Consider the following 15311-nt stretch of genomic DNA (forward strand, 5'->3'; position numbering starts at 1 on the left):
ACATTTGTGGCCTGCTGAAGGTCATTTTGCAGGGCTCTGGCAGTGCTCCTCCTGCTCCTCCAAAGGCGGAGGTAGCGGTCCTGCTGCTGGGTTGTTGCCCTCCTACGGCCTCCTCCACGTCTCCTGATGTACTGGCCTGTCTCCTGGTAGCGCCTCCATGCTCTGGACACTATGCTGACAGACACAGCAAACCTTCTTGCCACAGCTCGCATTGATGTGCCATCCTGGATGAGCTACACTACCTGAGCCACTTGTGTGGGTTGTAGACTCCGTCTCATGCTGCCACTAGAGTGAAAGCACCGCCAGCATTCAAAAGTGACCAAAACATCAGCCAGGAAGCATAGGAACTGAGAAGTGGTCTGTGGTCACCACCTGCAGAACCACTCCTTTATTGGGGGTGTCTTGCTAATTGCCTATAATTTCCACCTGTTGTCTATTCCATTTGCACAACATCATGTGAAATGTATTGTCAATCAGTGTTGCTTCCTAAGTGGAGAGTTTGATTTCACAGAAGTGTGATTGACTTGGAGTTACATTGTGTTGTTTAAGTGTTCCCTTTATTTTTTTGAGCAGTGTATATACAGTGCCTTGCGAATGTGTTCGGCCCCCTTGAACTTTGCGACCTTTTGCCACATTTCAGGCTTAAAAAAAAACAATGACGTTTTACTGTGTTGCAAACATCCAGAGGAATGCACTGAAACCAACCATGACACACCGTAAACGATTGTTTAATTAATTAATTTAATTTGACTTGTTTTAATTATTGTGTAATTACATCGAATGCTCCGTAAAAAAAAATTATAGAGATGGAATTCACAGCACAAACGGTTTACAAAATGTTTCGATTTAGGCTATAAAAATGGATTTTATCAAAGAAAACGGCACTTCATTTGATCACTGGGACCCTCAGGAAGAGAAATAAGAGCAAGATATCAGGATGTAAGTCATAATTTTAGCTTCAGATGTGAATGTGTAAAAACTGTCATGGTGGAAAATGTTTTTGTTGTTGATTGCTCTTCTCAAACAAAAGCATGGTATTTGTTCTCTCTAATAGCTATTTTAAATTGGAAAACGTAGTTTGATTACCAAGATGCTAATCTTTTGAAGGATGTAAGACACTTGCATTTTCAAGAATGCTTAATGTTACGACGTTGTATTTTTAGTTGTCACTCTGAAATTTCCCCTGATGTTTTTCCCTGTACGGGGATCAAAGCCATAACTATTGTGTGTGTGTTCTACTGAGGATGGGCCTCTATGAGAGACCACTGTCAGAGGAGATTTACGATGTCTTTGGGTGATAAAACCTAAAGAGCATTCCAGATAACATGAGGTAACGTTTTTGTGCTATACCGTACCAGGGTGAGACGGTTCCAGTTTGGAGTAGGAGGACCAGACACTGGTCTATACAATGATAACTGTTGACACATCAGTTGCTGTCTGCTATGTATTATAGATACCTTTCATACAAATCTTAACCTTGTGACCATTCTACGTATGTGTTGTTCATCATGTAGGTTGAGAGGGGTGTATCTTGGCTATAAAATATCTTTACTTTTGTGTTGTCACTTTCAATGGTTCATTAGAAATGGTGCATCATTAAAAGTCAATGCTATTGCAAAGCTCTTATTATTAAAGATGTAGTTTAAGTATAACTCTGACTCGTGTGTGAAGTTAGTCTCTCTCCTAATTTGGTAATACAGAAATTAACCACCACATATTTCCTTTAAAAGTTGTGACGTACTGCAGCACAACTTGCGGGTGCCACCGAATTCTATGGCACTTTATTTAAGTGTCAGCCATTGTTGCCAGAATGATGCAATTTACCACAATCTGCCACCATCTACCACAAACCGTCACGGAATAATCTCCAAACTTTTAAAGGAAGAACCACTGTAGAATAAAATGGATCTATTGTATTATTCCATAGACGGCTGTTAACAGTGTGTACACAGTGAGTCAGACACAAACAAGAGTGTGTATTGGAACATATATGTTAGTTTACTGAAGTTTAGATAGAGTTGTCAATTAGTACAGCAACAGTGTGTGCCAACTGTAAAGTATAATTGATTCCTTAAAATATCCTACTTAGTGTTTGGTTATTTTTCACATATCGCCTTGCTAGGGGGAACAAGTCAGGGAGACGTGCGTTTGTGTGCTTTTTTGTTTGCGTGTGCTTCTCCTGCCACTGCTGCAGTACCTGTCACACAGCAGTATTCTATCACTATTGTTCTCTCTGGACTACTCTCTCTATCTCTCTCCCTCTCTTTCTATCCCCTACTCTCGCTCTCTCTCCCTCTCTATTGCTTCCATCTGTTTCTCTGTCCCCATCACTCCCCCTCTTTCCCTCGCTGTTTTTGTTGTTTTCATTCTGTTTCGCTGTGCCTATGTTCTTGTGCATGTGTGTGTGTAGGGTTCTGGACCGAAGTGACTAGGGAGCTTATGCCTTACTTGTGTGTGTGTGTGTGTGTGTGTGTGTGTGTGTGCATGCTCTACTGTTAGACAGGAGAGTAAATTAAGAGGTATGGGGCTGGGATGACAGCTTTGATGCCGGTGATTCATTTTCATGAAGCAGAAATCTCCTCAGAGTTACTGGATGAGAGAGATGGTGAGAGGTGTGTGTGTGCTTTCGCCCATATCTGGAGACCCCTTCAAATTAGTGGATTTGTCTATTTCAGCCATACCTGTTGCTGACAGGTGTATAAATTTGAGCACACAGCCATGCAATCTCCAAAGAGAAACATTGGCAGTAGAATGGCCCGTACTGAAGAGCTCAGTGACTTTCAACGTGGCAGTGTCATGGGATGCTACCTTTCGAACATGTTAGTTCATCAAATTTCTGCCCTGCTAGAGCTGCCCCTGTCAACTTTTAGTGCTGTTATTGTGAAGTGAAAACGTCTAGGAGCAACAGCCGCTCATCCGCAAAGTGGTAGGCCAAACAAGCTCACAGAACCGGACCACCGAGTGCTGAAGCGCGTATCGTGTATAAAACATCTTTCCTCGGTTCCAAAACTCCCTACCGAGTTCCAAACTTCCTCTGGAAGCAACGTCAACACATGAACTGTTCGTCTGGAGGCTTTATGAAATGGTTTCCATGGCCGAGCAACAAGCCTAAGATCACAATGCGCAATGCCAAGCGTCAGCTGGAGTGGTGTAAAGTTTGCCGCCATTGGACTCTGGAGAAGTGGAAATGCATTCTCTGGAGTGATGAATCAAGCTTCTCCATCTGGCAGCCATATGGATGATTCTGTGCTTTCATCTTTTTGGCAACAGTTTGGGAAAGGCCCTTTACTGTTTCAGCATGACAATACCCCTTGCATAAAGCGCAGGGCTGTGGCCTGCACAAAGCCCGGACTTAAACCCCATCGAACACCTTTGGGATTAATTGGAATGCAGACTGTGAGCCAGGCCTAACCTCCCAACATCAGTGTCTGACCTCAATGATGTTCCTGTGGCTGAATGGAAGCGCCCCGCAGCAATGTTCCAACATCTAGTGTAAAGCCTTCTCAGAAGTGTTGAGGCTGTTATAGCAGCAAAGCGGGGACCAACTCCATATCATTGCCCATGATTTTGAAATGTGTCTGTATGTGTTTGCGTACACATGCTCCATTTCAATGCTGGTGCCTATGAATCCCTAATCTGTGTGGGTGAATTGGTGATGGATGAGGATGGATATCTAGGCCCTCCAGATTGGCCGGACAGAACCCCGACCTATACACTTCACTCTCCAAGCCACTGGACATATTACCCTGTAGGCTCTGGTACAAATATAGAACTGATGGCTAGAAGCCAGAATTTGACCTGCCAACTACAAGAGCACCACCAGGTCAAAAGCAGCCTTAAGGTTCAGCGTATTCTGGCTAATATAAATATCCTCGCTAATTTCCCGAGCTGAAGAGGTGAGATCGTTATTGATTGAATCACATGAAAAGTACCTAATAATTGGTATTGTATACCATCATTAGGACCAGGTTCTAATCCATGGAGGTGAGGGTCTGGTTATGGAACATAGAGGTATGTTCTCCCTCTATGGCTGTTTTTTTCTGGAGTGGTGGTTATCTACTGCCAGTGTGGTGAAATCAGACCTGAGTGTACAAGAGATCCTAGCGCTCAATCTCTCAGACACACTTCTGTTGTAACCCCTTTCAAATCATCCCCCTGGTCTGTGACCTTCTCTCTCTCTCTCTCTCTCTCTCTCTCTCTCTCTTTCTCTCTCTCTCTCTCTCTACCCCATCCCTCTTTCATTCTTGACACTGTCACTTCCCCTGCTGTATCACACAAGATGAAATTATTTTTCTCTCCCCTGCATCTATTAGATTAAAAGTCTTCCAGACCCACAGCTCCAGCCAGCCCACTGCACTGTGCTAACCTGCCCGGGAGTAGAGCGCCTGTGTGGGGCCGACATGACAATCTGTATCCCCTCCCTGGCTCTCCTCTGGTAACTGTCACATACTCACTATTTCATCTAGAGGAGGACAGAGCAGGAAAGATCTCAACCCCATAGAAAATCTTTGGAGGGTGTTGAAAGTCCGTGTTGCCCAGCAACAGCCCCAAAACATCACTGCTCTAGAGAAGATCTGCATGGAAGAATGGGCCAAAATACCAGCAACAGTGTGTGAAAACCTTGGGAAGACTTACAGAAAACGTTTGACCTCTGTCATTGCCAACAAAGGGTATATAACAAAGTATTGAGATAAACTTTTGTTATTGACCAAACACTTATTTTCCACCATAATTTGCAAATAAATTCATTAAAAATCCTACAATGTGATTTTCTGGATTTTTTTTCTCATTTTGTCCGTCATAGTTGAAGTGTACCTATGATGAAAATTACAGGCTTCTCTCATCTTTTTAAGTGGGAGAACTTGCACAATTAGTGGCTGACTAAATACTTTTTTGCCCCACTGTATGTCTTAGATAGCAGGAAGCTTGGCCCCAGTGATGTACTGGGCCTTACTCATTACCCTCTGTAGCGCCTTACGGTTAGATGCCGAGCAGTTGCCATACCAGGCAGTAATGCAACCGGTCAGGATGCTCTCGATGGTGCAGTTGCAGAACCTTTTGAGGATCTGGAGACCCATGCCAAATCTTTTCAGTCTCCAGAGGGGGAAAAGGTTTTGTTGTGCCCTCTTCACCATTGTCTTGGTATGTTTGGACCATGATAGTTCGTTGGTGATGTGGACACCAAGAAACTTAACTCTCTACCCACTCCACTACAGCCCAGTCGATGTTAATTTGGGGCCTGTTCGGCCCGCCTTTTCCTGTAGTCCACGATCAGCTCCTTTGTCTTGCTCACATTGAGGGAGAGGTTGTTGTCCTGGCACCACATGGCCAGTTCTCTAACCTCCCCCCTATAGGTCGTCTCATCGTTGTCAGTGATCAGGCCTACCACTGTTGTGTCGTCAGAAAACTTAATGATGGTGTTGGAGTCGTGTTTGGTCACACAGTTGTGAGTGAACAGGAAATACAGGAGGGGACTAAGTGCACACCCCTGAGGGGCCCCAGTGTTAAGGATCAGCGTGTTGTTGCCTACTCTTAACACCTGGGGGTGGCCCGTCAGGAAGTCCAGGATCCAGTTGAGGAGGGAGGTGTTTAGTCCCAGAGTCCTTAGCTTAATGTTGAGCTTCGTGGGCACTATGGTGTTGAATGCTGAGCTATAGTCAATGAACAGCATTCTCACATAGGTGTTTCTTTTGTCCAGGTGAGAAAGGGCAGTGTGGATTGCGATTGAGATTGCGTCATCTGTGGATCTGTTGGGGCGGTATGTGAACTGGAGTGGATCTAGGGTGTCCGGGAGGATGCTGTTGATGTGATCCATGACCCGCCTTTCAAAGCACTTCATGGCTGCCGACGTGAATGCCACGGGGTGGTAATCATTTAGGCAGATTACCTTCGCTTCCTTGGGCACAGGGACTATGGTGTTCTGCTTGAAACATGTAGGTATTACAGACTCAGTCAGGGAGAGGTTGAAAATGTCAGTGATGAGACTTGATAGTTGGTCCGCGCATGCTTTGAGTACACGTCCTGGTAATCCGTCTGGCCCAGCGGCTTTGTGAATTTTGGCCTGTTTAAAGGTTTTGATCACATCGGCTACCGAGAGCATTATCACACAGTCATCCAGAACAGCTGGTGCTCTCGTGCATGCTTCAGTGTTGCTTGCCTCGAAGCGAGCATTAAGGCATTTAGCTTGTCTGGCAGGCTTGAGTCACTGGGAAGCTCGCATCTGGGTTTCCCTTTGTAGTCCGTACTAGTCAGACAAGTGTCAGAGCCTGTGTAGTAGGATTCAATCTTAATCCTGTTTTGACACTTTGCTTGTTTGATGGTTCATCTGAGGGAATAGCAGGATTTCTTATAAGCATCCGGATTAGTCTCCTGCTCCTTGAAAGCGGCAGCTCAAATCAAATCAAATTTTATTTGTCACATACACATGGTTAGCAGATGTTAATGCGAGTGTAGCGAAAGCTTGTGCTTCTAGTTCCGACAATGCAGTAATAACCAACAAGTAATCTAACTAACAATTCCAAAACTACTGTCTTATACACAGTGTAAGGGGATAAAGAATATGTACATAAGGATATATGAATGAGTGATGGTACAGAGCAGCATAGGCAGGATACAGTAGATGGTATCGAGTACAGTATATACATATGAGGTGAGTATGTAAACAAAGTGGCATAGTTAAAGTGGCTAGTGATACATGTATTACATAAGGATGCAGTCGATGATATAGAGTACAGTATATACGTATGCATATGAGATGAATAATGTAGGGTAGGTAACATTATATAAGGTAGCATTGTTTAAAGTGGCTAGTGATATATTTACATCATTTCCCATCAATTCCCATTATTAAAGTGGCTGGAGTTGAGTCAGTGTCAGTGTCAGTGTGTTGGCAGCAGCCACTCAATGTTAGTGGTGGCTGTTTAACAGTCTGATGGCCTTGAGATAGAAGCTGTTTTTCAGTCTCTCGGCCCCAGCTTTGATGCACCTGTACTGACCTCGCCTTCTGGATGATAGCGGGGTGAACAGGCAGTGGCTCGGGTGGTTGATGTCCTTGATGATCTTTATGGCCTTCCTGTAACATCGGGTGGTGTAGGTGTCCTGGAGGGCAGGTAGTTTGCCCCCGGTGATGCATTGTGCAGACCTCACTACCCTCTGGAGAGCCTTACGGTTGTGGGCGGAGCAGTTGCCGTACCAGGCGGTGATACAGCCCGCCAGGATGCTCTCGATTGTGCATCTGTAGAAGTTTGTGAGTGCTTTTGGTGACAAACTGAATTTCTTCAGCCTCCTGAGGTTGAAGAGGCGCTGCTGCGCCTTCTTCACGATGCTGTCTGTGTGAGTGGACCAATTCAGTTTGTCTGTGATGTGTATGCCGAGGAACTTAAAACTTGCTACCCTCTCCACTACTGTTCCATCGATGTGGATAGGGGGGTGTTCCCTCTGCTGTTTCCTGAAGTCCACAATCATCTCCTTAGTTTTGTTGACGTTGAGTGTGAGGTTATTTTCCTGACACCACACTGCATGTGCCCTCACCTCCTCCCTGTAGGCCGTCTCGTCGTTGTTGGTAATCAAGCCTACCACTGTTGTGTCGTCCGCAAACTTGATGATTGAGTTGGAGGCGTGCGTGGCCACGCAGTCGTGGGTGAACAGGGAGTACAGGAGAGGGCTCAGAACGCACCCTTGTGGGGCCCCAGTGTTGAGGATCAGCGGGGTGGAGATGTTGTTGCCTACCCTCACCACCTGGGGCGGCCCGTCAGGAAGTCCAGTACCCAGTTGCACAGGGCGGGGTCGAGACCCAGGGTCTCGAGCTTGATGACGAGCTTGGAGGGTACTATGGTGTTGAATGCCGAGCTGTAGTCGATGAACAGCATTCTCACATAGGTATTCCTCTTGTCCAGATGGGTTAGGGCAGTGTGCAGTGTGGTTGAGATTGCATCGTCTGTGGACCTATTTGGGCGGTAAGCAAATTGGAGTGGGTCTAGGGTGTCGGGTAGGGTGGAGGTGATATGGTCCTTGACTAGTCTCTCAAAGCACTTCATGATGACGGAAGTGAGTGCTACGGGGCGGTAGTCGTTTAGCTCAGTTACCTTAGCTTTCTTGGGAACAGGAACAATGGTGGCCCTCTTGAAGCATGTGGGAACAGCAGACTGGTATAGGGATTGATTGAATATGTCCGTAAACACACCGGCCAGCTGGTCTGCGCATGCTCTGAGGGCGCAGTTGGGGATGCCGTCTGGGCCTGCAGCCTTGCGAGGGTGAACACGTTTAAATGTCTTACTCACCTCGGCTGCAGTGAAGTAGAGTCTGCATGTTTCCGTTGCAGGCCGTGTCAGTGGCACTGTATTGTCCTCAAAGCGGGCAAAAAAGTTATTTAGTCTGCCTGGGAGCAGGACATCCTGGTCCGTGACTGGGCTGGATTTCTTCTTGTAGTCCGTGATTGACTGTAGACCCTGCCACATGCCTCTTGTGTCTGAGCCGTTGAATTGAGATTCTACTTTGTCTCTGTACTGACGCTTAGCTTGTTTGATAGCCTTGCGGAGGGAATAGCTGCACTGTTTGTATTCGGTCATGTTACCAGTCACCTTGCCCTGATTAAAAGCAGTGGTTCGCGCTTTCAGTTTCACGCGAATGCTGCCATCAATCCACGGTTTCTGGTTAGGGAATGTTTTAATCGTTGCTATGGGAACGACATCTTCAACGCACGTTCTAATGAACTCGCACACCGAATCAGCGTATTCGTCAATATTGTTATCTGACGCAATACGAAACATGTCCCAGTCCACGTGATGGAAGCAGTCTTGGAGTGTGGAGTCAGCTTGGTCGGACCAGCGTTGGACAGACCTCAGCGTGGGAGCCTCTTGTTTTAGTTTCTGTCTGTAGGCAGGGATCAACAAAATGGAGTCGTGGTCAGCTTTTCCGAAAGGAGGGCGGGGCAGGGCCTTATATGCATCGCGGAAGTTAGAGTAACAATGATCCAAGGTTTTTCCACCCCTGGTTGCGGAATCGATATGCTGATAAAATGTTGGGAGTCTTGTTTTCAGATTAGCCTTGTTAAAATCCCCATCAACAATGAATGCAGCCTCCGGATAAATGGATTCCAGTTTGCAAAGAGTCAAATAAAGTTCGTTCAGAGCCATCGATGTGTCTGCTTGGGGGGGATATATACGGCTGTGATTATAATCGAAGATAATTCTCTTGGTAGATAATGCGGTCTACATTTGATTGTGAGGAATTCTAAATCAGGTGAACAGAAGGATTTGAGTTCCTGTATGTTTCTTTCATCACACCATGTCTCGTTAGTCATAAGGCATACGCCCCCGCCCCTCTTCTTACCAGAAAGATGTTTGTTTCTGTCGGCGCGATGCGTGGAGAAACCCGCTGGCTGCACCGTCTCTCCAGTGAGCCATGTTTCCGTGAAGCAAAGAACGTTACAGTCTCTGATGTCCCTCTGGAATGCTACCCTTGCTCGGATTTCATCAACCTTGTTGTCAAGAGACTAGACATTGGCGAGAAGGATGCTACGGAGTGGTGCACGATGTGCCCGTCTCCGGAGTCTGACCAGAAGACCGCCTCGTTTCCCTCTTTTTCTGAGTCGTTTTTTTGAGTCGCTGCATGGGATCCATTCCGTTGTCCTGGGTGAAAGGCAGAACACAGGATCCGCGTCGCGAAAAACATATTCTTGGTCGTACTGATGGTGAGTTGACGCTGATCTTATATTCAGTAGTTCTTCTCGACTGTATGTAATGAAACCTAAGATGACATGGGGTACTAATGTAAGAAATAACACGTAAAAAAAAAAAAACACTGCATAGTTTCCTAGGAACGCGAAGCGAGGCGGCCATCTCTGTCGGCGCCGGAAATACTAGCCTTTAGCTCGTTGCGGATGTTGCCTGTAATTTATGGCTTCTGGTTGGGATATGTATGTACAGTCACTGTGGGGACGTCGTCATCGATGCCCTTATTGAAGAAGCCGATGACTGAGATGGTGCATTCCTCAATGCCATTGGATGAATCCCTGAACATATTCCAGTCTGTTCTAGCAAAACAGTCCTGTAGTGTAGCATTTGCGTCATCTGACCACTTCCGTATTGAGCGAGTCACAAGTACTTCCTGCTTTAGTTTTTACTTGTAAGCAGGAATCAAAAGGATAGAATTATGGTCAGATTTGCCAGATCTGTTGACATGGTAACAGCTGGCGATGACTCAATTTACAATCTTGTAACGGTTCTCTTGTTGTGAAGTAGAGGCGGAACAAAAAGCAGCGTGGTTATATTGATTCATGTTTAATGAAAAACCGATAAACACGAACACTACAAAACAATAAATGTGGAAAATCAAAAACAGCCCTATCTGGTGCAAAACACAGAGACAGGAACAATCACCCACAAACACACAGTGAAACCCAGGCTACCTAAATATGGTTCCCAATCAGAGACAATGACTAACACCTGCCTCTGATTGAGAACCATATCAGGCCAGACATAGAAATAGACAAACAAGACATCCAACATAGAATGCCCACTCAGATCACACCCTGACCAACCAAAACATAGAAACATACAAAGCAAACTATGGTCAGGGTGTGACAAATCTAAATGAGGTAAATAGTGTTCCTGGACCAAACTTTTAGGAAATCTGTTAAATTGGCAGATGTTTTGATGTTGATACATTTGTGAGGTCAGCTGTGTTGTTACAGAAGACCTCACTTCATATGAGTTCTGTTTTACTCACAGACATTATTTTAACAGTTTTGGAAACTTTAGAGTGTTTTCTATCTATATACTACTTATATGCATATTCTAGCTTCTGGACCTGAGTAACAGGCAGTATAATTTGGGCGTGCTTTTCATCCGGACGTGAAAATACTGTCCCCTTGCATAAAAGGTTATTAAAGTGGTCCTATGGACAGATACTCCAATCTTGCTGTGAAGCTTTGCAGCCCATTCAGGGTTATCTTTGGTCTCTTTGTTGCCTCTCTGATTAATGCCCTCCATGCATGGTCCGTGAGTTTTGGTGGGCGGCCCTCTCTTTGCAGGTTTGTTGTGGTGCCATATTCTTTTCCATTTTTTAATAATGGATTTAATGGTGCTCCATGGGATGTTCAAAGTTTTAGATATTTTTTATAACACAACTCTGATCTGTACTTCTCCACAACTTTGTCCCTGATATTTTTGGAGAGCTCCTTGGTCTTCATAATGCCGCTTGCTTAGCGGTGTTGCATACTCTGGGGCATTTCCAAACAAGTGATATACTGAGATCATGTGACAGATAATGTGACACTTAGCTTGCACACAGGTGGACTTTATTTAACTAATTATGTGACTTCTGAAGGTAATTGGTTGCACCAGATCTTATTTAGGGGCTTCATAGCAAAGGAGCTGAATACATATGAATGCACCACTTTTACGTTTTAAATGTTTGTTTTTCATTTCACTTCACCAATGTGGACTATTTTGTGTATGTCCATTACATGAAATCCAAATAAAAATCTAGTTAATTTACAGGTTGTAATTAACAAAATAGGAAAAACACCAAGGGGTGGGAATACTTTTGCAAGCCACTGTATATCTAAGTTTCTCTCAAACAGGTTGAAAGAATATCTGGGGCTGTTGGTCCAAACGGACCAGTCTTACTGTGTACCTGACCGCTCCATTGTTGATAACTTGTTTCTAATAAGAGATGTTTAAGACATTTGTTAACTGTCTGATGTGAATGTGCGTTTGTTTTCTTTGGATCAGGAGAAGGCTTTTGATCGTGTTGACCACCAGTGCTTGTTCAAAACAGTGAAAGCCTTTGGGTTTGGGGATGTTTTTTTTGTCTTGGATGAGTTTACTGTATGCTGGGACCTCATGTATGATGAAGGTGGGGGGTGGTTTGAGCTGCCCCATCCCCATCCATATGGGTATTAGGCAGGGATGCTCAATTTCAGAAGAGTTATTATTATGGTTGTCTGGCAATTGAACCAATGCTTTGTTTTTTAAGAGCGAGGCTTACTGGTTTATTTGTGCCAAGGGTTTTGAAGGGTCCCACGATTGCACTGTCTGCGTATGCAGATGATGGGACCGTTTTTATTACAGGGGGTGAGGATGTTAAGGTTCTCTCAAACGCTCTGAATTTGAATCAGGGGGCCTCCTCAGCTAGAGTCAATTGGGAAAAGAGGGAATCACTGTGGGCAGGTCAGCTTCAGATAAGGTCCGCTCCTTCAAAAAAATAACTGGGAGTAGGTGTGCCAGATTGTCTAAGTGGAAATGGGTGCTACCCCAGCTGTCTTACAGGGGAAGGGTGCTGGTAGCCAATAACCTAGCTGCTTCTACCCTGTGGCACAGACTAATGATTTTACAGCTACAGGGGGTTCAAAGGACCCTTGTCAATTTCTTCTGGTCTGGACAACACTGGATCTAAGCTGCGTCCCTGTACCTGCCACTGAACGAGAATGGGCAAGGCCTGGTGGACATTTATTTTAGAATCATGGCATTCTGGCTTCAAGCAGCCCAGAGACTGTTGTAAAGTGACTTTTCTAGCTGGGTCAGTACAGCTTATACATTGATGTGGAGAGTGGGCTGTTTGGGCTTAGATAAGCACCTATTCCTCTTAGAAAGATACACTGCTTCTTTATGCAATCGCTTTGTTACATTTCTTTTTAACGTTACAGAAATCGCACACTATTCAATATTCTGAGACGGCGCTCAGATACAAGCTACATTTCTCCGTAATGTTGGAGTCAACAGAAACACAGATTTCAGCATAAATATTCCCTTACCTTCGATGGTCTTCGTTCAGAATGTTCTGGAAGGCTTCATACTTACCCAATACATCGTTTGGTTTCAAGTCTTGCGTCTTTGTATTAGCTACTGCTAATAAGATCAGCTGAAATGCACCCAAAATGTCCTCTGGTCCGGAAAAGTTGCGCATCAAAACTTCGAAATTACATATTATATGTCGACTAAACAGGTCAAACTAAGTGCAGTTTAGTCGTCTGTCCTTCTTCTGAGTACTGGAACAAAGGAATGGCTGTGACCAATTCGTGCCCTAACGCACAGGTTTTTTCTCGCGGCACTTACTCAAATCACTCCCATAGCGCCAATTCTCGCGGGATTTGAACGATTAAACGCTCTACAGAATGAGGATATCTAGTGGAAGACATAGAAAGTGTCCCCAGATCCATAAGTGGTTGGGAAGGTTGGGGGCGATGACGTCAAAGTTGCTCCAACTTTCATGACCACAAAACTGGGGATGCTGCTTTCCTTCGATAACCCGGAGCTGGGGGAGTTCAAGGCGGTGGGGAAGAAGGCCATGTACATAATATGTGTAAAAGTGTCCCGTGCTTCTACCCTGGAATGGATAAAATTGACGAGGTGGGCGGGTGTGTTTGGTCCAGGTGCCCTCCCCAAAAGGCCATTGGCGGTCTTTATATAAACTACCTACTGATAAGAGGAAAGCTGACCTCCAATGGAGGATAAGACATGGAGCCATATCCACCAACATGCATCTGCTACACCTGGATCCTACTGTTGGGGAGGGGTGTCCATTCTGTGCTGAGTCTGAAACTCTGGCACATCTGTTTTTACAGTGTCCCAGGTTGGTTGGAATGATTGACCTGATCACCAGTTGGTTCTAGGCTCTGGGAGAGGTTTTCTCTTCCCAACAGTTTATATTTGGGCCGAAGTACAGGTTTGGTCGAAGGGGTGTAGTTCTCCTACTTAACTTTGTGTCAGGGGCAGCTAAATTAGCAATCTGGAAGATATGAAAGAACAGTATTCGGGGACAAGGGTCTCTGGATATGGTGGGCATGCTGGAGGGGATGTTGGAACGAGACTGAGGGTTGAGTTTGCTTATTACAAACTGGTTAACAACATTGATCTGTTTATGAGCATATGTGGTATTCAGAGGTTGCTGTGTTTAGTTACTGTGGAGGAAGGTTCGGTGTCATGTTTTTAATGGATGTTGAACCATGTTTTTGTTTGTTTGAGTGTTTATTGTGTTGTGTGTTCCTAGACCCAATAATGTTTTTTTTTAAACTCAAGCTCTCGCTCTCTTTCTCTCACCCTCTTTCTTTCTCTCTCAGCTTCTTTCTTTCTCTCTCACCTTCTTTCTTTCTCTCTCACCCTCTTTCTTTCTCTCTGACCTTCTTTCTTTCTCTCTCACCTTCTTTCTTTCTCTCTCACCTTCTTTCTTTCTCTCTCACCCTCTTTCTTTCTTTCTCTCTCACCTTCTTTCTTTCTCTCTCACCTTCTTTCTTTCTCTCTCACCCTCTTTCTTTCTCTCTCACCTTCTTTCTTTCTCTCTCACCTTCTTTCTTTGTCTCTCACCCTCTTTCTTTCTCTCTCACCTTCTTTCTTTCTCTCTCTCTTTCTCAATTACAGTAGGGCACTTTCACATATCTCTGTATGATCTGTGTCCTGGAGTATTTAATGATCCACACTATAAAGCATTTGTGAAACGCAAACACACCCTGGCTGAAACTAATCCTGGACCTGTGTGAGTAGCGGCTCGAGTTGCATTGAACTTTTTGCACGTTGTAAACAAGCTAGCTTACATGACGTCATGTAGGTTGTGTGTCTCGCAAATCGCATCCCGAAATTGTTATTTTCAGGACTTATTAACGTATTTTGTAGAAATCTCATAAACGCTCCCTCGAAACCGACCTGAGGAACCGAATTTCATTTGAAAATACCCTTTGTTTTATTAACATTGTAATGAAACAAACCTCATTTTATTCTAATTAATTAGAGCTTGCGGTGTGAAAATTCAGGCAACACACGTCAGTTATTTCTAGCTTATGTAAAGATTTTAATACATAGAAACATGATCTGGCCTGCTGTTGATCTGGCCATATGCTGTTGAGGATTCCCTTGGGAGGGTGGCGTTGGAAATGGTCTCCTTAACTTTCCACACACACACACACACACACACACGCACACGCACACGCACACCCACACACACACACACACACACACACACACACACACACACACACACACACACACACACACACACACACACACACACACACACACACACACACACACACACACACACACACTACCAGCTGTTCACTTATATATAGCTTTTCCATATTCTTCCTAATCACAAAGTCTCTCACTCTCTCTCTTACCAAACAGAGTCCCAGGTGAAAAGTTGTGTTTCCTGAACCATAGTGGGTGACCAAAGGGAACCAAAAGGACCACTACACTGTGTCTAAATGATTGGAGGAATACAATTCAAATTGCAGGCAGCACACTGTATTAACACTTTTATTAATTGCAGATCTGTACTATTCTATTACTGTGCCTTCCCTGGGCTTCAGCCACTAG

The 15311-nt window shown here is 44.7% G+C and overlaps 1 protein-coding gene across 2 annotated transcripts in view; it reads left to right on the forward strand.

Moving 5' to 3' along the window:
- Positions 1-15311, forward strand: part of LOC110523391 (fibrinogen C domain-containing protein 1) — a 329714-nt gene that overhangs the window by 288218 nt on the left and 26185 nt on the right. The window lies entirely within an intron of this gene.

The sequence above is a fragment of the Oncorhynchus mykiss genome, chromosome 5, assembly GCF_057628025.1.
Source record: "Oncorhynchus mykiss isolate SJ-2025 chromosome 5, ASM5762802v1, whole genome shotgun sequence".
NCBI classification, from domain to species: Eukaryota; Metazoa; Chordata; class Actinopteri; order Salmoniformes; family Salmonidae; genus Oncorhynchus; species Oncorhynchus mykiss.